The 25164-nt window shown below is 42.3% G+C and overlaps 1 protein-coding gene across 1 annotated transcript in view; it reads right to left on the bottom strand.

The window, feature by feature from the left end:
* The window catches only part of LOC132384998 (fidgetin-like), a 200134-nt gene that overhangs the window by 17475 nt on the left and 157495 nt on the right, over nt 1–25164 (bottom strand). Inside the window, exons 3-4 of the mRNA XM_059956723.1 lie at nt 4362–4462; nt 2684–2806 (exon numbers count right to left, since the gene is read on the bottom strand). The gene's annotated coding sequence lies outside the window, so the exon portion shown is untranslated. The remainder of the gene's footprint in view (nt 1–2683; nt 2807–4361; nt 4463–25164) is intronic.

Genomic DNA, 25164 nt, shown 5'->3' on the forward strand with positions numbered 1-25164 from the left:
CCAAGTCCCTGAGTCTAAGAATGTTGCAGCAGTCTGCAGTTGAACACAATACAGCTTGTCTTCCACGAACAAACACTGAAAAGCAGCACCGACTCCAGCATGGATGGTGTGCGCACCGATTCTGACACCACTCTCCCGGGCAGATGTGAACAGGCAACACCAGGGCTTGAGGCCTCAGTCTTCCACTGAGCAAAGGCTGGAGGTCAGCACTGACACCAGCCTGGACACTACGTCACACCGCCCCCAGCACCAACTCCTGGACAGCAGCAAACAGGTGACACTGAGGCTGGAGGCCTAGTCATCACAACAACCGAGGCTACACAGCTCCCCTGCTGACAGTCTCACCAATAAACCAGTGAAATGGACTTGCAGCATTTTACATTACCAGGGTTTTGCAATCACAGGAAAAAGACAATTACTCGCTGTTGGACTGCCCGCCGCCTTCATGCACCAACTCCTCCAACACCTCTCTGATGCACGCCGCAGCACGATCCGTACCAAGTTCAGCCCCTTCATTTTCTCCACCAACAAGCAATTTGCTGTCCGGGTAGACCTGCAGGACTTTAAGCTCTTAAAGTCCAGCAGGGTCTTGCGATTGTAAAAAATACATTTAAGAAAGAAAATAATACCTTTTGTTGGCCCCATAGAAGCTGCTGTGACTGACCACGTCACCATCTTACTGGTCAGCGTATGGAAAGGTACATGGATGAGAGGGGTGTAGGTGCAGGTAGATGAGACTAGTCAGAGAAACAGATCAGACTCAAGGGCAAAAGGGCCTGTTTCTGTGCTGTAGTGCTCTATGATGGTACTTTAAAGATTGTTCTTATTTTGGTTTTGCAGGGACCTGAACACCGTAGCCTGTATTCTCCACTTTGTGGTTAGACAATTGCCCGATGCTGTGACCCCATTATAGACTCAGCCCACATTTCCATGGACATATCTGGCACAGAGAATCATCCCCTGGACACCAGGAAGGGTTGCCACAGAAAATTATTGCAGGGCCAACATTGACAGAGAGAACCATTCAGCAAGCAACTGAATACTTAAGAACCCATAAAATGAATGAAGGCTTTTCTTTCTATGTCCTCTTCCCGAGTGAGAGCTTACAGGAGACTGAGGTAGTAGTGAGGAAGGTGGGATCCACAAACAGAATCACTCCCCTAATAGAACAAAACACTGCTGCTGATGCTGACATCATTTTTCTGCACGAGGGTCAGCTGAGATAGCAGAGAACTGAGCATGCCCCCTAGGTCCCATCTCCCTGCCACCATTTATGGGCAGAACCTGTGAAAGAGGGTAGTGTTTGAGAATTGAGATCAACAGAGGTGAGCCTTACAGCTTAATTTTCTAAATAAGGTCAAGGAAGTGAATTCAAATTCAGTCTCCTGCTTTCTCTAGAAAGAATAACAGACTTAAGACATGAAGATTAATTGATTTTATTAAGCATTTCAAGGCAAACATTTGTTCTTTATATTTTCATGACACTCTCTTCTCCCTGTCCATTTTTATCTGCAGGCTGTTTGGACTCACAAAGGAAAATTAAGCATTCATCTACGTTGGGCAGTAGCATCATAGCTACACAGAACATACGAGGCCGGACACTCGCCCTAATGTATCTGTATCCTTTGCTGGAGTCATCGAAGCTTTGCATTCTGCGAACTGAATTGTTGACAGGACAATGTAGTGTTTCCTAACTGCAGCATGTAATCAACCTCAAACTGTGAGAGGTTTTAAAATCTTGAAGGATTTTGCAGGCAATTCATAGACACCGGTCAGTGTATTTTATCTTAAAGCAAAAAAAGAAGCGAAGTTCTGCGCACAGATCTCCCACAAGCAGCAATGAGATAATATCCTTTAATAATGTTGGTCCAATATGCTAGGAGCACTCTTGATTTCCTTTAATAATAAAATGCTGAAAATATTTAGACAGGTTTTTAAAAGTGGTTAAAAAACTATTGCATTCTACCATAGCTAATGATCAACAGCCCTCTGCTCCTCTACCACCTCCACTTCCTCTTCCTGTCCTGTGCCTTGTTACTCACCTGAAGCTCTCTACATCCTCAAGGATATGCACAACTGTTCTTCAGGAAACTGCAGAGAGTTGTAGACACAGCTCAGCACGTCACAGGAACCTGCCTTCCCTCCACAGACTCCATCTACATTTCCCTCTGCCTTAGTAAAGCATCCAATATCAGCAAGGACCCCTCCCACCCCCACCCTGGACACTCTCCCTTTCCCTCTCTCATTAGGCAGATGATACCAAAACCTGAAAGCTCGTATGATCGGGCTTAAGGTAAGCTTCTATCCTGCTGTTATAAGAATACTGATAAGATCAACTCTTGACCTCACAATCTACATTGCTATTGCCTTGCACCTTATTGTTCGCTTGCACTGCACATTCTCTAGAATTGTATCACTTTATTCTGCACTGTCTTTGTTTTCCCTTGTATTGTCTCAATGTATTGATGCAATGAAACAATCTGTATAGAAGACATGTCAAACAAAGTTTTTCCCTGTACCTTGGTACCTGTGACAATAAAAACCAATTTATCAAATTTAACTTCAATGCAAATCAACAATGTAGCTGCATTATAGAAAGGGGGACAGATTGTCCCCATAGAAAGGGGGACAGATTGCAGTAGGATGGGGAAAACTGACAGAACAGGGGATACTCTTCTCTTACCCCCTCCATGATTTCAGGCAGCCATGGGTAGAACTGTTGAGCTGACTTCCGAAAAGGAGTCAAGCGTTTACATTTCCCGAGCCTTGCTCCGCTTTGGATCTCTGTTCCTTTGTGGAGTACAGCCTGGTTTTGGATACAAAGAACAAGTATTGACATGTTGCAGACTGAAGGTGGGACTACAGTGATAGATGGTCTCTTTGCATGCTTCATTGAGTGGTCATGTGCCAATATGATGTAGAAAGGGTTTCAATTATAAAGTTGAGAATTGGAGAAGGGCCCACTGAAATATGATATGCATAGGTTGCCATTGGAAGATAAATGAAATTCTTTGAAGGGGAAGGTGAAGAGACACAGCCCATCTAGACCCCATCACCATACCTTCCCCTTCCCCCTCCATCTGCCCGTTACCCACACGCTCCTCCAACTAGTTCCCCTCCTATCTGTCCGCCACACCTCCCTTATACTTATTTATTGAGATACAGCGCAGAATAGGCCCTTCGATCCATGCTGACCAGCAATTCCCCAATTTAATCCTAGCCTAATCACGGGGTAATTGACAATGACAAATTAACCTACCAACCGGTACATCTTTGGTCGCAGTAAATTGTCCTGAGATTAGGCTGAGGTTAAATTGGTCAGTTGTTAAGCAGTGTGGCTTGTTGGATTGGAAGGTCTGTTCAGCACTGTATGTGTAAATAAATAAAATCTACCCAGCGCACCTCCTCACCTGAATCTGCCTGTCTCCTCCCATCTCTTACCCCACACTTTCCCACTTTATACAGACTTTATATCTCCCTTCTGCTCTCAGTCCAGTCGAAGACTCCCAAAACTTTGAATGTCCATTTCTCCCCTCGGACACCGTCTGACCCGCTGAGTTTCTCCTCAGCCTGACCAGCTTCCAGATTCCAGTATCTGCATCCTCTGGTGTCTCCATAGTTCTTTGAGGGCTTCAAATGGAACAGATTTATAAACAAGATGGACACGCTTCAATGAGAATCTTGGTTGGCATTTCCAATTGGGCCAAAGGGCCTGTCTCTGTGCTGTACAGCTCAATGGCTCTATGGAGGAGAGACTGGTGAACCAATGAACTCCATGAAAACAGGATTGTTACTTGTGACAAAGGTGGCACAGCACTTAGAATAGCTGTGTTCAATACCAACCTTTGGGTGAATCTGTCGGGAGCTTGCATAATCTCCCTGTCACTGCTTGGCTTTCCTGTGCTGCTCCAGTTTCCTCCTGTACCTGGGAGTTCACTTGACCACTGAAAATGACTCCTAGTGCAGTTACAGGGCAAAGGAACATTAGGGGAGCGGATGAGCACCTGAGAGATGCTATTAACATTAATATGGGCCTTGAAGCAGTTGCCACACAATATACGGTATCTATTTCCTGTCACCGTCAGACACGATGGATAACTGACATACAGTATCTCCACAGCCCACACAACTGTGTTACTGACCACAGTATGAAACATTCCATTTATCCAGAGATCCATCTGTTATTGCCTCTTCTCCATGCAGTAAGAGACCACACAGAGTCAATTATGCAAACTCTGGACTGATGGAATATTTCCAAGATAGCATTACTGCATGTAATCTTGTCTCGTTAAACTTGCAGTTGATTCTGTCCATCAACACATCTGCTTAAGCTAGTACCTTGATCTAAGACCCATACCTACATGTAAAAATGAAAGCGATCCATTGATATTCTGGGATTTTGTGGAAGCCATCAAACAAGTAGGCGTCTTTTTTCCAAACACATATTTCATGCCATTGGCAACTGGAAAATATAAACAGAAACGATTTTCTTTTTAAACCAACCAAGCAGGATATGGCATTTTTTTTGAAAACTTTTTTATTGCGTTTTTAAGTGATTACAGAGAAAAGTATGGAAAAAAAATGTATATAACCCCTCCCCCCTAACTTCCCTATAGAAAAAAAAAAGAAAAAGAAAGAAAAAAAAGAAAGATTGCCTGGATATCGGAAGATCCCCACATGCTCCATGGAGTTCGTAATAACTTTAGTATATATATTTATTTCTTTCCCCAAATAACCAATTGTTTCATCTTCAGAGCACCTATATATTTAGTCCTGTCTTTTGTAAATAAGGGCGCCAAATTTTCAGAAATGTTTCATATTTATCTTTTAAATTATAAGTAATTTTTTCTAATGGAATACAGCCATAAATTTCTTTCTTCCAACAATCTATACTAAAATATGTATCCGATTTCCAAGTAACTGCAATAGCCTTTTTGGCTACTGCCAGTGCAATTTTTATGAATTCTTTCCGATATTTATTGAGTTTGAGTTTCGGTTTTATCCCTTCAATATCACCTAGTAAGAGTAATATTGGATTATGAGGAAGTTGTGTTCCTGTAATTTGTTCCAGTAAAAGTCTTAAGTTTGTCCAAAAAGGTTGAATTTTAGAACATGTAGAATGTAAAAAAGTACCAGTTTCTTGGTTACATCGGAAACACTGATCAGATAAATTTGGATTTAATTTATTTATTTTTTGTGGTGTAATATATAATTGATGTAGAAAATTATATTGCACTAATCTTAACCGGACATTTGTTGTATTTGTCATACTATCAAGACATAGTCTTGACCAATTTGTTTCTTCAATTTTAATATTCAAATCACTTTCCCATTTTTGTCTTGACTTATGGACTCCTTGTAGGATATGGCATTATGCTGGTATTTGTTTCAGGTAAAGGACATACATCCCTTTTGTTAGGATTACCCAGGATGCAATGAAGTCCCCTGCTCATGTGAAGCTCACAAAGTCAACAGCATGTGTGTCTATAGTAAACACAGAACAACAGAATGGTGCAGAGACTGTAGTGCAAGCTGAGGCAGTGCTAAAGTGACAGTAACAGAGAGAGGTAGAGCTATGTGTCTGAGAACATGGCAGCGCCACCGGGAAGGGGATGTGAGAGAGGTGATTGGTTCAGGAGTCTGACGGCAGTGGGGAAGAAGCTGTTCTGGAGTCTGGACTCCCGGGCTTTCAAGATCCTGTATCTTTTCCCAAAAGGTAGAAGAGAGAAAAGGGAATGGTCAGGGTGGCGGGAATCCTTGACCATACTGTTAGTCTTCCTGATGTATCGTGAGGATGGACAGGACGGAAGGGAGTGATGATCCTGTGGCAGACTGGGCAGTGTTTACTACTCTCTGCAGGCTCCTGCAGACCAGACCAGAGTGGTTGCCACATCAGGATATTTCCTATAGCATGTCTGTAGAAGTTCATGAAATCCTGGTCAATATACTGAACCTTCTCAGAACGGTTTTGAGTGTGGACCCATTTCCATGTCTTTTATACCATCCCTGTATCCATTAACCCTTACTTCCTTGGACCAGCATTGTTTTCTTTAAAGTGCATTTCAGATCGTTGCTTCACTGATAGCAGCAGTATACCTTCCTCTCTGGAACATCAGACAACCCTGATTTGAAATGGCTTTGCTGCTCTGTCACATGCAGCACTGATGGCATCACTTAGTTTGCTAATATCAGGCCTTATTTTTTATTAACAGGGAGGTTATAGGTGACGGTGAGGGGGGCGGAGTGTCATGACATCAGCTGCATGACATGAGCATTGCCCAAATACTGACAGTATCAGGTTGGCACTAGCAGTGTGATGCCAGTCAGAACAGGTTTATGGAATACAGAGACCTGATGATACAATGGAAAATCCAAAGGATATTTGTGACCATAACTACGTCAGGCTGCTGGTTATTGACTACAGCTTAACGTTCAACACCATCATAACCTCAGTACTAATCTACAAGTTTCAAAATCAGGGCCTCTGTACCTCCCTCTGCAACTGGAGCCTTGACATCCTCATCAGGGGACCACAGTCTGTGCAGATCAGAAGTGCCATCTGCTTGCTGACACTCAACATTGGCGCACCTCGGGGATGTGTGCTTTGCCCACTGCTCCACTCTCTCTACACCCATAACTTTGTGACTAGGCACAGCTCAAACACAACACCATAAGGCATAGGAGCAGAATTAGGGCATTTGGCTCATTGAGTCTGCTCTGCAATCTCATCATGGCTGATTCATGTTTCCTCTCAATCCCAATCTCCTGCTTTCTCCTCATAATCCCTTCATGCCCTGACCAATCAAGAATCTATCAACCTCTACCTCAAATATATACACTATGACTTGGCCTCCACAGCTGCCTGTGACAAAAGGATTCCACAGATAAACCACTCTCTGGCTAAAGTAATTTCTCCTCATCTCCCTTCTCAAAGGATGTCCCTCTATTCTGAGGCTGTGTCCTCTGGTCTTAGACTCTCCCACCATGGGAATCATCCTCTCCACATGAACTCTGTCAAGGCCTTTCACCATTCGGTAGGTTTCAATGAGGTCACCCCTTATTTTTCTGAATTCTAGTGAGTACAGGCCCAGAGTAATGAAAGCTCTTCATGTGACAAGCCATTCAATCCTGGAATAATTTTCGTGAATCTCCTTTAAACTCTCTTCAATTTCCAGTTTCAACACATCCTTTCTAAGGAGCCTAAAACTGCACACAATATTTCAAGTGAGGCCTCACCAGTGTTTTATAATGATTCCTTGCTGTTATATTCTGGTCCTCTTGCAATGAATGCTAACATCACATTTGCCTTCCCCACCACAGACCCAACCTGCAAATTAAACTTTAGGAAAACCTGCACAAGGATTCCCAAGTCTTTTTGTGCTTCAGATATTTGTATTTTCTCTCCATTTAGAAAATAGTCAACCCTTTCATTTATTCTACCACAATGTATGACTATATACTTCCTGACACTATACTCCATCTGCCATTTCTTTGCCCATTCTCCTAATCTGTCCAAGTCCTTCTGTAGCCTCTTTACTTCCTCAAAACTATTTGCCCCTGCACCTATCTTCATATCATCTGCAAACTTTGCAACAAAGCCATCAATTCCATCATCCAAATCATTGACACATAAAGTAAAGAATCGGTCTCAGCATAGACCCCTGAGGAAAATACATTAGTCACCGGCATCCAACCAGAAAAGCCTCCCTTTATTCCCATTCTTTGATCACCTGCTGGTCAACCACTGCTTTATCCATGCTAGAATCTTTCCTGTAATACCATGGGCTCATAGCTTGTTAAGCAGTCTCATGTGTGGCACTTTCTCAAAGGCCTTCTGAAAGTTCAAGTACACAACATCAACTAATTCTCCTTTGTCTATCCTGCTTGTCATTTCTTCGGAAAATTTCAACGGATTTGTCAGGCAAGATTTTCCCTTGAGGAAACGATGCTGACTGCAGCCTATTTTATCAAGTACCCTGAGACCTCATTCTTGGTAATCAACTACAACATCTTACCAACCACTGAGGTCAGGCGAACTGGCCTGTAATTTCCTTTCTTCTGCCTCTCTCCCTTCTTGAAGAGTGGAATGACATTCGCAATTTTCCAATCTTCCAGAACCATTCCAGAATCTAGTGATTCTTGACAGATCATTACTAATGCCTCCACAATCTCTTCAGCCACTTCTTTCAGAACACTGGGGTGTAGTCCATCTGTACCAGGGGACTTACCTACCTTCAGACCTTTCAGTTTCCCAAGAATCTTCTCTTTAGTAATGGTAACTTCACACACTTCATGACCCCTGACACCTGGAACCACCAGTGAAGACTGATGCAAAATACTGATTCAGTTTGTCCACCATTTCCTTGTCCCCCATTACTACCTTCCCCCAGCATCATTTTCCAGCGGTCCGATATCTACTCTCACTTCTCTTTTACACTTCTTGTGTATCTGAAGAATTTTTGGTATTCTATTTAATATTATTGGCTAGCGTACTTTCGTATTCCATCTTTACCTTCTTAATTACTTTTTTAGTTGCCTTCTGTTGGTATTTGAAAGCTTCTCAATCCTTTAATTTCCCACTCATTCTTGCTCTATTATATGCCCTCTCTTTGTCTTTTATGTTGGCTTTGACTTCTCTTGTTAGCCGTGGACATCTTGCCTTTAGAATGCTTCTTTCTATACATATATATCTCCTGTGTCTTTTGAATTGCTTCCAAAAATCTGGGGTCTGTATACAACTCCCATCAGGGTCTTCTTATCCTTGCAGGTCCTTAGCTCTAACATCTTCTGACCCTATGTCACCTCTTTCTAATGATTTGATTTCAATTTTTACCAACAGAGCAATGCCACTCCCTTTGCTTTCCTGCCTGTCTTTTTGATACAATGCGTATCCTTAAACATCGTCTATAAATCCACCAATGACACAACTATCGTTGGCAGAGTCTCAGATACTGATAAGGTGCCATACAGGAGTGAGACAAATCAGATGGCTGAGTGGTGTCACAACCACTCAGTTATTAGGTATTAGGTATAGGGTTATTAGGTATTAGATACCTAATAAAGTGGTCACTGAATGTATTTCACTGTTAGTAAACCTGATTCTGATTTGGACCACATTTTAGGTAATCAGTAGCTTTGAGTTTAGATTGCCATGTGTAGCACTGTACAAGTTTTCAGCAATCAATAATAAAATATTGACAAATAGGAAAACACAATAAATTTCATGCACCCACACCATTTGTTTTCTGGCCATTAAGGTGGTGTTTTAAGTCATTTATAATTCCAAAGAGAGTCATAAACCATATGACTTTGCAATACAGATGGAAATGATTTGACTGTTGTAAGTGTTTAAGGTTTTTAAATTTAGTACTTTGCTTAGCTTTTCTTCATAACCCTAATTTTTAAAAAAAATGTATTAATTCATGAAATGTAGATGCCACTGGTATTGCCAGGAATTATAGCCATATCCAAATCCCCCTTAACTGAGGGGATGTTGTTCACTTGGCAGGCCTAGAGTCACATAGAGGCCATGAATGGATAAGGAGGGCAGAGTACGTTAATGAACTAGATTGATTAATACGACAATCCAACAGTTTCACAGTCACCGTTATCAAAGCTACCTTTTTCTGTTGACTTCACCTGTATGTAATTATTTGAATTTATGTTCCCCAGCTGTCTTTATGGAGTTTGAACTCTGACTGCTAGTCAAGTAACTTAACCACTTCACCAGGTTATTCTTCCTTTATACTTATGTATTGGAAATGACATAAACAATCTTAAATCTTGAATCTTGCAGTCTCCATTGAAATCAAAGAGCACCCAAGTCAACCAAATGTAGTGATCTACAAATTAAAGAAATCAATTGTGAAGTCCTGCTGAAGGGTCTTAGCCTGAAGTGTTGAATCTTTATTCCTCTCCACAGATGCTGCCTGATCTGATGTTAGTCCAATTGAAAAGTATACCACAAAGAAGCACATCACAAACTCAATCCATCGTGGAAAATGTACATCCAAAATTATTTGATTCAAACCTACAAGCTTGAAATGTAATCATTAACAAATAAACAAGCTGATAATTGAGACACAAGAGGCTAAGCTGGTGGATTTTGGAGCAAGAAGCAATCTGCTGGAGGAACTCAGTGGGTCAGCCAGCATTAATGGAGGAAAACGGATAGTCAATGCTTTGGGTCAAGTCCCTTTATCTGATCTGAAAGATAGAGGAGCAATAACTGATATAAAGAGGTGAGGGGAAGGGGTGACAGTTGATGGGTGGATCCAGGTGAGGAGGGGTGATAGGCAGATTGAGGAGGGAGAGTGGAGATAGTGACAGAGGCCGGGAGGTGAGAGGTAGGGGTGACAAACGGCTGCAGATGATAGCAGAGCGAGGTGGAGCATGGAACTAAATAATGGAGATGGTCTGGGTGGATGGGAATAGTGAGGGGGGAAGTGTATGGATGATAGACAGATAGAGTGGGTGGGGGAGGGGACCCAATGGGGGACATATGTGGGTGATGGACTGATGGATTGGGTGGGTGGGGAGGGGAAAGGAACAGGGTGATAGAAGCTGGGGTAGGTGTAAGAGGAACTGGGTAGATCAAGGGGAGAGCGAGAAAAGGGACAGAGAGGGAGCAGGTTACCTGAAGTTGGAGAATTTAATGTTCATGCTATCAGACTGTAAACCAGATAGGGGGAATATGAGGTGCTGTTCCTCTAGTTTGTGTTTGGCCTCACCCTTGCCATGGAGGAGGCTGAGCGCAAACAGGTTGGTGTGGAAACGGGGAGGGAATTAAAATGGCAGGCAATCAGGCGTTCCAGATAGGCATAGCAGACAGCTAAATTGAGTTGAGATACCTATTCATTCCTAGATATTTAGTGTTAAAGTTGTAAAACAAGAGTGGAATGCATCCCAGAAGAGAGAACTGGGTGAATTGGTAAGGATTTAAACCTCTGGATTGCAAGTTGCATTACAGAACCTCAGGACAAATTGCCCCATTGTTCAAAACTGCCAGACCAGACATGTACTTAGCATTGTCACCTCTTGGAAGGTCCCAATTCTCTGGCTTTTGAAGACCTGAGAGATCTTTGGTTCAGGGACGTGCAAAGAGGACACCAATATGGATGAAAGGAGTATGGTCCAGGTGCAGGTCAATGGGTCCAGGTAGCTCAATAGTCTGGAATGGACTAGATGGGCTGAAGGGCCTGTTTCTGCACTGTACTGTTCTATGACTCCATATATTCTCCCAATTAAAGGATCAAGGATCCTAAAAAAAGCCAATAGACAGAAAGGAGACAGGTGTCCAACATGAAAGTGACCTGCATTGCAAGAACCTAGTCTTGCTTGCACTTAGAAATATAGAAAACCTACAGCACAATACAGGCCCTTTGGCCGACAAAGTTGTGCCGAACATGTCCCTACCTTAGAAGTTACTAGGGTTACCCATAGCCCTCTATTTTTCTAAGCTCCATGTACCTAACCAAAAGTCTCTTAAGAAGACCCTATCGTTTCCGCCTCCACCGCCATTGCCGGCAGCCCATTCCACGCACTCACCACTCTCTGCATAAAACACTTACCCCTGACATCTCCTCTGTACCTACTCCCCAGCACCTTAAACCTGTGTCCTCTTGTGGCAACCATTTCAGCCCTGGGAAAAAGCCTCTGACTATCCACACGATCAATGCCTCTCATCATCTTATACACCTCTATCAGGTCACCTCTCATCCTCCGTCAATCCAAGGAGAAAAGGCCGAGTTCACTCAACCTATTCTCATAAGGCATGCTCTCCAATCCAGGCAACATCCTTGTAAATCTCCTCTGCACCCTTACTGTGGTTTCCGCATCCTTCCTGTAGTGAGGTGACCAGAACTGAGCACAGTACTCCAAGTGGAGTCTGACCAGGGTCCTATATAGCTGTGACATTACTTCTCAGCTCCTAAATTCAATTCCATAATTAATGAAGGCCAATGCACCGTATGCCTTCTTAACCACAGAGTCAACCTGCACAACTGATTTGAGCGTCCTATGGATTCAGACCCCAAGATCCCTCTGATCCTCCACACTGCCAAGAGTCTTACCATTAATACTATATTCTGCCATCATATTTGACCTACCAAAATGAACCACTTCACACTTATCTGGGTTGAACTCCATCTGCCACTTCTCAGCCCAGTTTTGCATCCTATCAATGTCCCACTGTAACCTCTGACAGCCCTCCACGCTATCCACAACACCCCCAACCTTTGTGTCATCAGCAAACTTACTAAACCATCCCTCCACTTCCTCATCCAGGTCATTTATAAAAATCATGAAGAGTAAGGGTCCCAGAACAGATCCCTGAGGCACTCCACTGGTGATCGACCTCCATACAGAATATGACCCATCTACAACCACCCTTTGCTTTCTGTGAGCAAGCCAATTCTGGATCCACAAAGCAAGGTTCCCTTAGATCCCATGCCTCCTTACTTTCTCAATAAGCCTTGCATGGGGTATCTTATCAAATGCCTTGCTGAAATCAATATACACTACATCTACTGCTCTTCCTTCATCAAGGTGTTTAGTCACATCCTCAACAAATTCAATCAGGCTCATAAGGCATGACCTGCCCTTGACAAAGCCATGCTGACTATTCCTAATCATATTATATTTCTCCAAATATTCATAAATCCTGCCTCTCAGGATCTTATCCATCAATTTACCAACCACTGAAGTAAGACTCACTGGTTTGTAATTTCCTGGGCTATTTCTACTCCCTTTCTTGAATAAAGGAACAACATCCGCAACCCTCCAATCCTTCGGAACCTCTCCTGTCCCCATTGATGATTCAAAGTTCATCGCCAGAGGCTCAATAATCTCCTCCCTTGCCTCCCACAGTAGCCTGGGGTAATCACATCTGGTCCCGGTGACTTATCCAACTTGATACTTTCCAAAAGCTCCAGCACATCCTCTTTCTTCATATCTACATGTTCAAGCTTTTCAGTCTGCTGCAAGTCATCACTACAATCACTAAGATCCTTTTCCATAGTGAATACTGAAGTATTCATTAAGTACCTCTGCTATTTCCACTGGTTCCATACACACTTTCCCACTGTCACACTTGATAGGTCCTATTATTTCATGTCCTCTCCTCTTGCTCTTCACATGCTTGTAGAATGCCTTGGGGTTTTCCTTAATCCTGCCTGCCATGGCCTTCTCATGGCCCCTTCTGGCTCTCCTAATTTCCTTTTTAAGCTTCTTCCTGTTAGCCTTATAATCTTCTAGATCTCAAACATTACCTAGCTCTCTGAACCTTTTGTAAGCTTTTCTTTTCTTCTTGACTAGATTTATTACAGCCTTTGTACACCATTTCGTACCCTACCATTACTTCCCTGTCTCATTGGAACATACCTATGCAGAACTCCACACAAATATCCCCTGAATATTTGCCACATTTCTTCTGTACTTTTCCCTGAGAACATCTGTTGCCAATTTAAACCTCCGATTTCCTGCCTGATAGCCTTATAATTCCCCTTACTCTAATTAAATACTTTTCTAACTTGTCTGTTCCTATCTCTCTCCAATGCTGTTGTAAAGGAGATGGAATTATGATCACTATGTCCAAAATGCTCTCCCAATGAGAGAGTTGATGCCTGACCAGGTTCATTTCCCAATACCAAATCAAGTACAGCTTCTCCGCTCGTAGGCTTATTGTGTCAAAAAACCTTCCTGAGCACACCTAACAAACTCCACCCCATCTAAACCCCTGGCTCTAGTGAGATGCCAATTGATATTTGGGAAATTAAAAACTCCCATCACGACAACTCTGCTATTATTACACCTTTCCAGGATCTGTTTCCCTATTTGCTCCTTGATATCCCTGTTACTATTGGGCGGCCTATAAAAAAAAACACCCAGTAAAGTTATTGACCCCTTCCTGGTCCTAACCTCCACCCACAGAAACTCCATAAATAATCCCTCCATGATGTCCGCCTTTTCTGCAGCCGTGACACTATCTCTGATCATCAGTGCCATGCTGGCACCTCTTTTGCCTCCCTCCCAGTCCTTTCTGAAACACCTAAATCCTGGCACTTGAAGTAACCAAACCTGTCCCTGAGCCATCCAAGTCTCTGTAATGGCCACCACATCATAGCTCCAAGTACTGATCCACCCTCTAAGCTCATCCGCTTTGTTCACAACACTCCTTGTGTTAAAATAGACACATCTCAAACCTTAACTTGTTTAAAAATTGAGGTCAAATAGGGTCTGGCTATTCAAAGGTTAAAAAGGAGTATATTGGTTTGCTAGAGTGGAGTTCAACCCAGAAATGTCTGAAGTGATTCATTCTGGAATGTCAAATTTGAAGGCAGAATACAGGGCTAATGACAAGAATGTTATCAATGTAGAGGAACAGGGGAATTTTGAGGTCCACATCCACAAATTCTGCAAAGTTGCCACTCAAGTTAATTGAGTTGTTAAGAAGGAATATGGCTTGTTGATCTTCATTAGTCAGGGGATTGACTTCAAGAACCGTAAGGTAATGATGCAGCTCTATAAAACCTTGGTTAGACCATATTGTGTCCAGTTCTGGCTGGGTCATGATAAGAAGGATGTAGATGTTTTACAAAGGATGCAGAGGAGATTTTCTCTTTGGAGTGAAAGAAGATGAGAGGTTACTTGATAAAGGCATTTTGTGTGCGTTATGTAGAAGGGAAGGATTAGAATGATTTTAGAGTATGTTCAAAAGTCGGCAAAACATCATTCTGTTCTAATTACCTCAATATACTGTTTTAAAACACAACACAAACTGGTACTCCCACACTGTAAAAGCATGAAATGGGATAAAATTTGTCAAATGTGTTCAGGAAAGTGATAATGTCCGGGATAAATTTTTCCTTGGACCTGATGTTGGTTGAAGGATAACTGTAGTCCAGGACACCAGGTATATCTCCCAACCCTTTTTCACAATTTTGCCACATGATCTATTACATCCATTACAGATACCAAATGGCATATCAGTTCAATATCTCCACCAAGCTATGGCACCTATAACACTGTAGCTCTTCCCCACTATGCAATGGAATGTCAGCATAGACTTTTATACTTAATTTGCTGAAGGGTGACTTGAACTCACAAATCCTCTTTCAAAAAGAAAAAGCTTTCATTTACAGCTGAAAAGCTTTAATTTGTAAGCTGCTTAAGATAATGACCAACAAATGAAGTCAAGCTTGCAATGGAAACTGCACAATCCCTGGAATGAAAAGCTTAACACATGAGGAGCATTTGATGTTCCTCTCAATAGAGGAGTCCCTCAGGGTTGTGTACTGAGACCCCTCCTTTACTCCCTGTATGCCCATGACTGCATCAGCACCCACAGCTCCAATCTGCTAATTAAATTTGCTGATGACATTACATTGATTGGCCTAATCTCAAACAAAAATGAGATAGCCTACAGGGAAGAAGTCATCACCCTGACACAGCGGTGTCAAGAAAACAACCCCTCCCTCAATGTTGCAAAAACAAAGGAGCTGGTTGTGGATTACAGGAGGAATGAAGACGGGCTAACCCCTATTGACATCAATGGATCTGGGGTTGAGAGGGTAAACAGCTTCAAGATCCTCAGCAACCACATCACCAAGGACCTCACGCGGTCTGTACACACCTCAGACAGTTGAGGAAGTTTGGTATAGGCCCCCAAATCCCAAGAACTTTCTACAGATGCACAATTGAGAGCATCCTGACTGGCTACATCACTGCCTGATATGGGAACAGTACTTCCCTCAATCACAGGACTCTGCAGAGAGTGGTGCAGACAGCACCAGTGCATCTGTAGATGTGAACTTCCCACATTCAGGATATTTACAAAGACAGGTGTGTAAAAAGTGCCTGAAGGATCATTGGGGACCAAAACCATCCCAACCACAATCTATTCCAGCTGCTACCATCCGGGAAGCAGTACCGCAGCATAAAAGCCAGGACCAACAGGCTCCGGGACAGCTTCTTCCACCAGGCTGATGAACACACACTGATTTGAGTGTACTCTATATTATATTGACTGTTCTATTTATTATAAATTACTATGATTGCACATTGCACATTTAGATGGAGATGTAACGTAAAGATTTTTACTCATGTATGTAAAGGATGTAAGAAATAAAGCCAATTCAATTCAATGTCTCTGGGTCTGTACTCGATAGAAGTTCAGAAGGATAAGGGGGATCTCATGGAAACCTAGCAACTACTGAAAGTCCTGGATAAAGTGGATACAGAGAGCATGTTTCCATTGGAAGGACAGTCTAGAATCCGAGGGCACAGCCTCAGAATAAAAGGGGCGTCCCTTTTAAAACTGAGATGAGGAGGAATATCTTCAGCCAGAGGGTTTTTGAATGTGGAATTCATTATTACAGAGGGCTGTGGAGGTCAAGTTATTGGGTATGTTTAAGGCAGAGATTGATAGATACTTTATGGTAAAGGGTTAATGGTTACAGAGAGAAGGCAGGAGAATGGGGTTGAAAATCTCAACCACGATGAATGGCAGAGCGGACTCGATGGGACAAATGCTCTTATTCTGCTCCTATGTATTATGATTTTATGAAAAATATCTCTTAACATTGGTAGTCTGTGTAACTGATTACTTTGAAAGCTGACTGAAGTGTGATATTGCAAAGTGTGTCTTCCTTTTTTGAATGTACACAGATATACCTTCTGGGAAAAACTTTCACTTAACGGATTTATATTAATGCAATATTCTACAAGTAAGTCATGTTTCAAATTACAATCACTAAATTGCTGAAGATAATTTAAAGCAGCAAATTCAAACAAGCTGGAAATGAAGACCCGACAGCACTGGAAAGGAATAAAAGCCCAAATCTTAAACATTGATTCAATGAGATACCCGTCACTCTACATCCATTAAATCCTTTTACTGTACCTGCATGGGCAAGATCATCACATAAGCTGTGGTGTAGCTCAACTCTCAAATTCAGGGTTATGCTGTATTTGTATATGCACCTGGGTATAGCCTTGATCAGGTGAAATAGCAGCTACTAGCATTGGACGTGCCTGTCAATCCTTTATGTGTAATCCAGTGGAGCTCATTTAAAATGTTCTGCTTTCCATAAAGCATCCGAAAGAAAGAAGGTTCAAAATAAGCTTCAAGTCAACATTTCTCAACCCTACCTACCAGGTTCAAGAACAGCTGCTTTCTTTCAACCATTCAGTTCTTGAACCAACCTGCACAACCCTAATCACGACACCTGTATAGCAATATTACAGCCACTTTGATCACTTTGCACTACAAGGACTTTGTAGCAAAGTTTACGGATGATACAAAGATGGGTGGGGGGGTAGGTAGTGCTGAGGAGGCCATGCAGCCTTGCAGCAGGAATTAGAATGGGCAAGAAGTGGCAGATGGAATACAGTGTTCGGAAATGCATGATAATGCATTTTGGTAAAAGGAACAATAGTGTGGACTATTATCTAAATAGGGAGAAGGTTCAAACATCAGAGGTGCAGAGGGACTTGGGAGTCCTCGTGCAAGACTCCCAGGAGGTTAATTTACAGATTGAGTCTGTGGTAAAGAAGGCAAATCCAATTTTGGCATTTATTTCAAGGGGAATAGAATAGAAAAGCAAAGAGATAATGCTGAGCCTTTATAAGACACTTAGAGTATTGTCAACAGTGTTGGGCCCCATACCTCAGAAAGGATGTGCTGGCATTGGAGAGAGTCCAGAGGAGGCTCACGAGGATGATTCTGGGAATGAAGGGGTTAACATACGAGGAGTGCTTGGCAGCTTTGGATCTGTACTCACAGGAATTTAGAAGAATGCTGGGGGATTTCTTTGAAACCCTCTGAATGTTGAAAAGACTACACAGGGTGGATGTGGAGAGGATGTTTCCTCTGGTGGGGGTATCCAGAACTAGAGGGCACAGCCTCAAAATTGAAGGGCAACCTCTTAGAACAGAGGTAAGGAGGAAATCTTTTCGCCAGAGAGTAGTAATTCTGTGGTATGCTCTGCCACAGATTGCAGTGGAGGCCAAGACCGTGCATATATTTAAGGCAGAAGTTGACAGTTTCCTGCTCAGTCCGGGCATCAATGGATATGGCAAGAAGGCAGTTGTATGGGGGTGAGTGGGATCCGGGATCAACCATGATGGAAAGGCGGAGCAGACACGATGGGCTGAATGGCCTATTTCTACTCCTATGTATTATGGTCTTATGGACTTTTTTCTTTTTGTTCTAATTGTGTTCTTCCTGTAAAACTGTGCATAATTTATGTACGTTTTTGTAAATGCTGCTTATCTGATGCTGTGTGCCTGTGATGCTGCTGCAAGTCAGTTTTTCATTGCACCTGTGCGCACATGTACTTGCACATTTGACAAGAAACTCGACTTTGACTTTCACACTAAGTCCCTCAATTGCCTTCTATAAACTTTATTCACTGCTAGATTCCTCACTTTCATGACTCTTTCGATGAAGGGCTCCGTATGAAGGGATAAGTGGACTAATTATCTGAAAATCATCTGTTTCTGTATGGGAGATGATTAACATTCCTCATGTTAGCTTGACTCGTAGTAATAGGATAATGAACAGATAATTAGTTTTAATGATTTTGTTTGAAGGATAAATATTGTCCAGGGCACCAGGAATAGTCAGCTCATTTTTGCTTCTTTGTGGAATAGAATTTTTTCTAAGCTCTCATGAGAGAGCGGATAAGGTCCCATCCGAAAAGCAACACACACAGCCATGCAGTACACCGCTGGATGGTGGAGTGACAGCCTTGATTTTTGTGCTCAAGACTCTGAAACAAGGCCTGACTTAGAATGAACATGTTTTGCATTGAGCCACATAATGAGGAGACTCATAGTCTTGAGGATAAGTTGTGCTGAATCACCAATTTCTACTCAAAAGCCAATGACACGTTCCTACCCTCTTCCAATCCACATACTTCACACCATGATGAACATTTGACTGACAATAATCTCAAGGAAATACACTTTTGCTTCATCAACTGCTTGACCCCAATGTCAACAGGAAGAGAGAAGCTTGTTAAACATCTAGGAATGAACTTACCACAGCTCCTTTTACCTCCAAAATCAGGTGCTGAAAACCCACCCCAGAATGCATGTGCATCTCACTAATTACATCATCGGGCACATTGCATGCATGTGCCATCATGCAACATGAGTGATGAATTACCAGCGTAATGTAGGCACATCTCAAGATTCACATGGAATAGGAAATGTGAGCTTTCAAAAAGATAATAAAATTCAACCAATCTGTAAAAATCCAGACTTTCACCCTGTTGAGTCTGCCTAGGCTATCCAGTTAGGGGCTGACAAGTGAAACACCTCTCAGGAAAATCTGTACAGTTAAAAATATTTGTCACATCCTATTGTGCCTTTTGGCAGATAATGAGAAAGAAAAGTGACCAATCATTATCTTACGAAGACATCGTCCCTCATAACACACAATTCAACAGCCAAGACATCAATGACTGGATTTATTCAGTAAGCTTGAACTAAACAGAAGCTTTCCCTCAGGCATAACCTAATTAAAGGACATTGTTTTTTTTTGTGAATTTCTAAATAATTTTAAAACTCGCAATATTTATTGTGGATGAAGGGAGCTTTTCCAATGCTTGTTTCACAGAGCCACCAAAGGATTAAGTGCCAGTTCAGTACACGCAGGGGTGAGGAGGCGACACAAGCTCTTGTACTCAAGTACATATGGCTGTTTTAATAATTCATGGCCAGATTAACACTTTCACTCCACATGTAGGGCACATTTCGTATAAACTCAAATTTTTCTGTTCAAACTCCAAACAAACGTCTATCAGTAATCAGTTTTTTCATGCATATCACCTGTTGCTAACAAATTTGACATGAAATTGTGGAGGCAGTGAAGTGCAAAGGCATTAAATTACTAAAAAATTACGGAAATAAATAATGAGAAAAAGGAAAACTGAGGTAGTGTTCATGGGCCCATAGAACATTCAGAAATCTGATTGTGGATGGCAAAAAGCTGTTCCTAAACCATTGAGTGTGTGTCTTCAGAATCTTGTATCTCTTACCCGATGGTAGTGACAAGAAGAGGGCATGTCCCAGATGGTGAGGGTACTCAGTGATGAATGCCACCTTATTGAGACACCATCTCTTAAAGATGTCATCGATGGTGGGGAGGGTTGTGCCCATGATGGAGCTGGCTGAGTCTGGAACCCTCTGCAGTCTCTTGCAATCCTATGCATTAGAGCCCACATACCAGGCTATAATGGAACCAGTCACATTCCACTGTTCATCTATAGAAATTTGAGCGAGTCTTTGGTGACATCAGAGATCTCGTCAAATTCATAATGAAGTAGAGCCTCTGGATGCCTTCTTCATGGTTGCATCAATGTGTTGGGCCAAGGATCGATGCTCTGAGATGTTGACGCCTTGGAGTTTGAAGCTGCTCACCCATTCCATGGCTGACCCTTTGACGAGAACTGCTCAATCTATCCAGTATTTTCTATTTTAATAAGATCTATTTTAATAAGCATCTATTTTAATAGATGCTGGAAGAGCCCTTTCATGTGCTGTGTTTTTGTGGTGTACAGTAAAATGAAGAGAAATACTGAGAATTACCGGTGTTTCTGGATGCGTGTGGGACCTGCGATCCCGAGATAGATGTGTTCAAGACTGCAATTGACATCTAAGACTCCCCACAACATGGGACAATTGGCAGGTTTGACGATGTTCAAGGTATGTAAGGTATGGTGGTAGAAGGGAATGACCACACTATTGGAGTGGAGTCAGGAAAGGCAGGTGTTGAACATCGATTTCTCCAACTTCCAATATTTTTTCATTTCTCCCCCCCCTCTTCATTTCCCATTTTGCCTCCCCTCTTACCGCATCTCTTCTCCTCACCTGCCTCTCACCATTCACACCCCCCCCCCCTTGCCCTTTCTCTCATGGTCTAGTCTCCTGTCCTATCAGACTCCTTCTTCAGCCATTGACTATTTTCACCTATCACCTCCCAGCTTCTCACCTCATTCCTGCTCCCCCACACACTGACCTTCCCTCTCACCTGGCTTCACCCATCACCTTCCAACTTATACTCTGTCCCCTCCCCCCCACCTCATTATGCCCTATTCCCCCTTCCTTTCCAGTCCTGATGAATGGTCCCAGCCTGAAACTTCCCCCAAGCTATCAGACTCCTCAATACCCAGAGCCTGGACTGACACCTTACTGCCCTATTGCTGTGTTTATTTATTAATTATTATTATTATTATTATTATTATTATTATTATTATTTATTGTTATGCCTGCACTGCTTTGTGCACTTTATGCAGTCCTGGGTAGGTCTGTAGTCTAGTATAGCTTTCTCTGTGTTGTTTTTTTAAATAGCTCAGTCTAGTTTTTGTACTGTGTCATGTAACACGATGGTCCTGAAAAACGTTGTCGCATTTTTACTATGTACTGTACCAGTAGTTATAGTCAAAATGACAATAAACTTGACTTGAACTTCAAGTCTCTGTTATATCAAAGCTCACTCCAACGAATGGCAAATAGGTTATGAGGGATAGGTCTACATATAACAACTACCCTCTGATTTAGCATTATCTACAGTGGAGAACATTCTACTCCATCTACTAATTTAGGACCAATTATTGCAGCATAGTCTGGACTGATTATCTGACTTCAATGTGCTTTATTCAGACTTGATGACACAGCACTGCCAATGCCACCACTGCTTATATCTCAACCATGAAACTCAAGACTTAATACTCCTTTGTATTAAAGTTCAAAGTAAAATTTCCTAGCAGAGTACATACACAGGTTCTTTTTCCTGCGGGCATATTCACCAAATCTATAGAATAGTAACTGTAAACAGGATCAATGAAAGGACAAGAGCAGAGGAGACAACTGTTGAAATGCAACTATAAATAAATAACAATAATTAATAAGAGCATGAAATAACAAGATAAAGAGTCTGGTTGTGGGAACATCTCAATAGATGAGTGTAATTATTCTCTTTTGTTCAAGAGCCTGATGGTTGAGAGATAGTGACTGTTTTTGAACCTGGTGGTGCAAGTCCTGAGGAACTTGTACCTTCTGCTTGATGGCAGCAGCGAGAAATGAGCACAGCCTGGTGATAAGGATCATTGATGATGGATGATGCTTCCTACAGCAGTATTTCATGCACAATAGTTGGGAGGGCTCTACCCTCATTATGTAATTTCATGGCAGTCAAATCTATATATTATATACAGTCCACAGGCTTTTGGGCCAAACGCTGAACACGGGTTCGATTTTCTACCCTCAGGCCTCGACCCTTTAATTGGCGCAGAGTAATGGAGCTGAGGAACTCGCGAAGGACGTACCTGCATCCTCAATAGTCAACTTTGCCGAATCCTTTAGTGTCCCGTAATCACATACCAAAATTTTATTCTCCAAAAGGAACTTCCATTGGAGTTTCGAGCAGCTGCCAGTGTTGGGCAGAAGGTACAAAACCCTGAAGTCCCACACCACCAGGTACAGGCAGTTATTTTCCGGCAGCCATCAAGTTCTTCAAGTGGCCTGCACAAGCCTAACTCTACAGAGCACCAGGGACCACCTCTTGCACTACCACAGAATTGTCTCCGAGTACACCACGTTTGCACTAATATCTTGTTTTGCATAGTTATTTTTTCACTGGCTGGTATAATTTTATGCATAATTTATATATAGCTTATGTTCTGTGTGTTGTCTGTAGCATGGTGCCTGTGATGCTGCTGCAAGCCCATTCTTCACTGCTCACCATCCTTCGGCACATGGCAATAAACTTGACTTCTTCGCATTATGGCACCAACAAGAACGTGCATATTAAAACTGGTACAAGTAACTGACAAGATAGCTAAAAAGTAATTGATAACCTCCAGGAACAATTCACAAACCGCCAATAGCATCGTGGACGAGTTCAAATTGCATCGTGGCAGCTTGCAAATTTGAATTCAGCTTAAAAGAATAAACTTTGAAATGGACTTTGAACTGTTGGAACATTGCTAAAACTCCATCTGTTTCACCGATGTCCTTTAGGGAAGGAAACCTGGCAGTCTGACTCCAGTTTTGCACCATTGGCGTGGGTTCACAATTAACTCTGATGCATTTACTTTGACAAACTTCTCCCAGAGGCCAGTGTTGGGATAGAACAGGGACAACCTGCAATTTTAGGTCATTGAGTTCAAATGCTTACTAATTCACTTAACTACTCTAGCCAAGTTCAAACTAGCTATAATTTAAGAGCGTTAGAAATGACATGCCCACCATTATCCATGTAACTCTGCAACACAAGATAACTAGGCTTTTGCCTACAAACCTGGATCAGATGAGGTTGGAACTCAACATCAATGGTAACATGAAGCAACTGCCTGCCTGGCTGTGTACATGTCTTTATTTTGTGGCTCCCTTTTAGGAGAAGAGCCTCAAGTTTGTATCATGTGTATGTATATATATATATAATTTTTATATTTCAATAATAAACGTGCTTTGAACTGAAATGTGCTAAAATAAAAAGAGAAAATACTGGAAAAACTCAACATCTATGGAAAGATAAACTTATTGTTTCAGGCCTGGGGCGCTTCAGCTGAATGAGGCAAAGATTCAGAGTTCTAGATAGTGAGTGCATGTTGCCCATCTTGCGAGCTCAGCTTGCCAGCACTCGTGATGAGCTGTAACTGCTGAGCTCTCTTGATCTGCAGGTCATGGAAACTATTAAAAGCTCTATTTTCACTTCTTCAGTCAACAACTCTTAACTTTAAGAGACAGCAGAAAAAGCAAAACACAAGAACTTCTGCAGGTGCTGGAAATCCAGAGCAACATACACAAAACATTGACTACTTGTACATTTCCACAGATGCTGCTTGACCTGCTGAGTTCCTCCAGCATTTTGAGTGTGTTGCAGGAGGAAAAGATGATGTGCACCTTACTGACAAATAAAGAGCTGGGTAGAATTACCAGTGAGTTACCATTGTCATTTTCAATGTCACATGGGAGAATCAGAACCAGAATCGGGTTTATTATCACCAACCGACATGCACTCGGCGGCCACTTTATTAGGTACACCTACTCATTAATACAAATATCCAATTGGCCAATCATGTGACAGCAACTCAATGTATAAAAGCATGCAGACATGGTCAAGAGGTTCAGTTGATGTTCAGACCAAACATCAGAATGGGGAGGAAATGTGATCTAAGTGACTTTGACTATGGAATGATTGTTGGTGCCAGACAGGGTGGTTTGAGTATCTCAGAAACTGCTGATCTCCTGGGATTTTCACGCACAACAATCTCTAGAGTTTTCAGAGAATGGTGCGAGAAACAACAAGAAAACATCTGGTGAGCGGCAGATCTGTGGGTGAAATCACCTTGTTAATGAGGGAGGTCAGAGGAGAATGGCCAGACTGGTTCAAGCTGACAGGAGGGCGACAGTAACTCAAGTAACCATGTATTATGACAGTGGTGTGAAGAAAGCATCTCTGAATGCAGAACACATCAAACCTTGAAGAGGATGGGCTACAGCAGAAGACCACAAACATACACTTTTTTTTTTTAGGTGCAGGAGGTACCTAATAAAGTGGCCACCGAGTGTATATCATGAAGTGTGTTGTTTTGCAGCAGTACAGGGCAAAGCATTAAAACATTACCATAAGGCCATTCAGAAATCTGACGGCAGAGGAGAAGCAGCTGTTCCTAAATCATTGAGTGTTGGTCTTCAGGCTCCTGCACCTCCTCCCTGATGGTAGTAATGAGAGGAGGGCATGTCCCAGGTGGTGAGTTTCCTTACTGAGGTTGAGGTTGAGGTTGAGGTCAGAACAGAACAATACAGCACATCACAGACCCTTCAGCCCATGATGTTTTGCCAGCCCTTTAACCAACTCCAATATCAATCTAAACCTTCCCTCCCATCTGGCCCTCCATTTTTCAAAGGAAGAGTAATGCTACAGGTTTAGAGCAGGTTTGTGTGTTTTAACCCATTCTTGCTGTGTATTGCTCTGGTCACAGAAATCATTCCTATGACCTGCTCTAAATAAAGGGGATGATTAGCAGGGGGATTTAATGTACAGGATAGCAAGTGAAGGGAAGAAAGCAAGTATGAAGAATACTTCAACTGCTCTGTGGACCAAGACAAGAGGGGTGTTGGGATGAAGGCCAGCGTTAATGATATACACATCTA

This window comes from Hypanus sabinus, chromosome X1, assembly GCF_030144855.1.
Source record: "Hypanus sabinus isolate sHypSab1 chromosome X1, sHypSab1.hap1, whole genome shotgun sequence".
Taxonomy (NCBI): domain Eukaryota; kingdom Metazoa; phylum Chordata; class Chondrichthyes; order Myliobatiformes; family Dasyatidae; genus Hypanus; species Hypanus sabinus.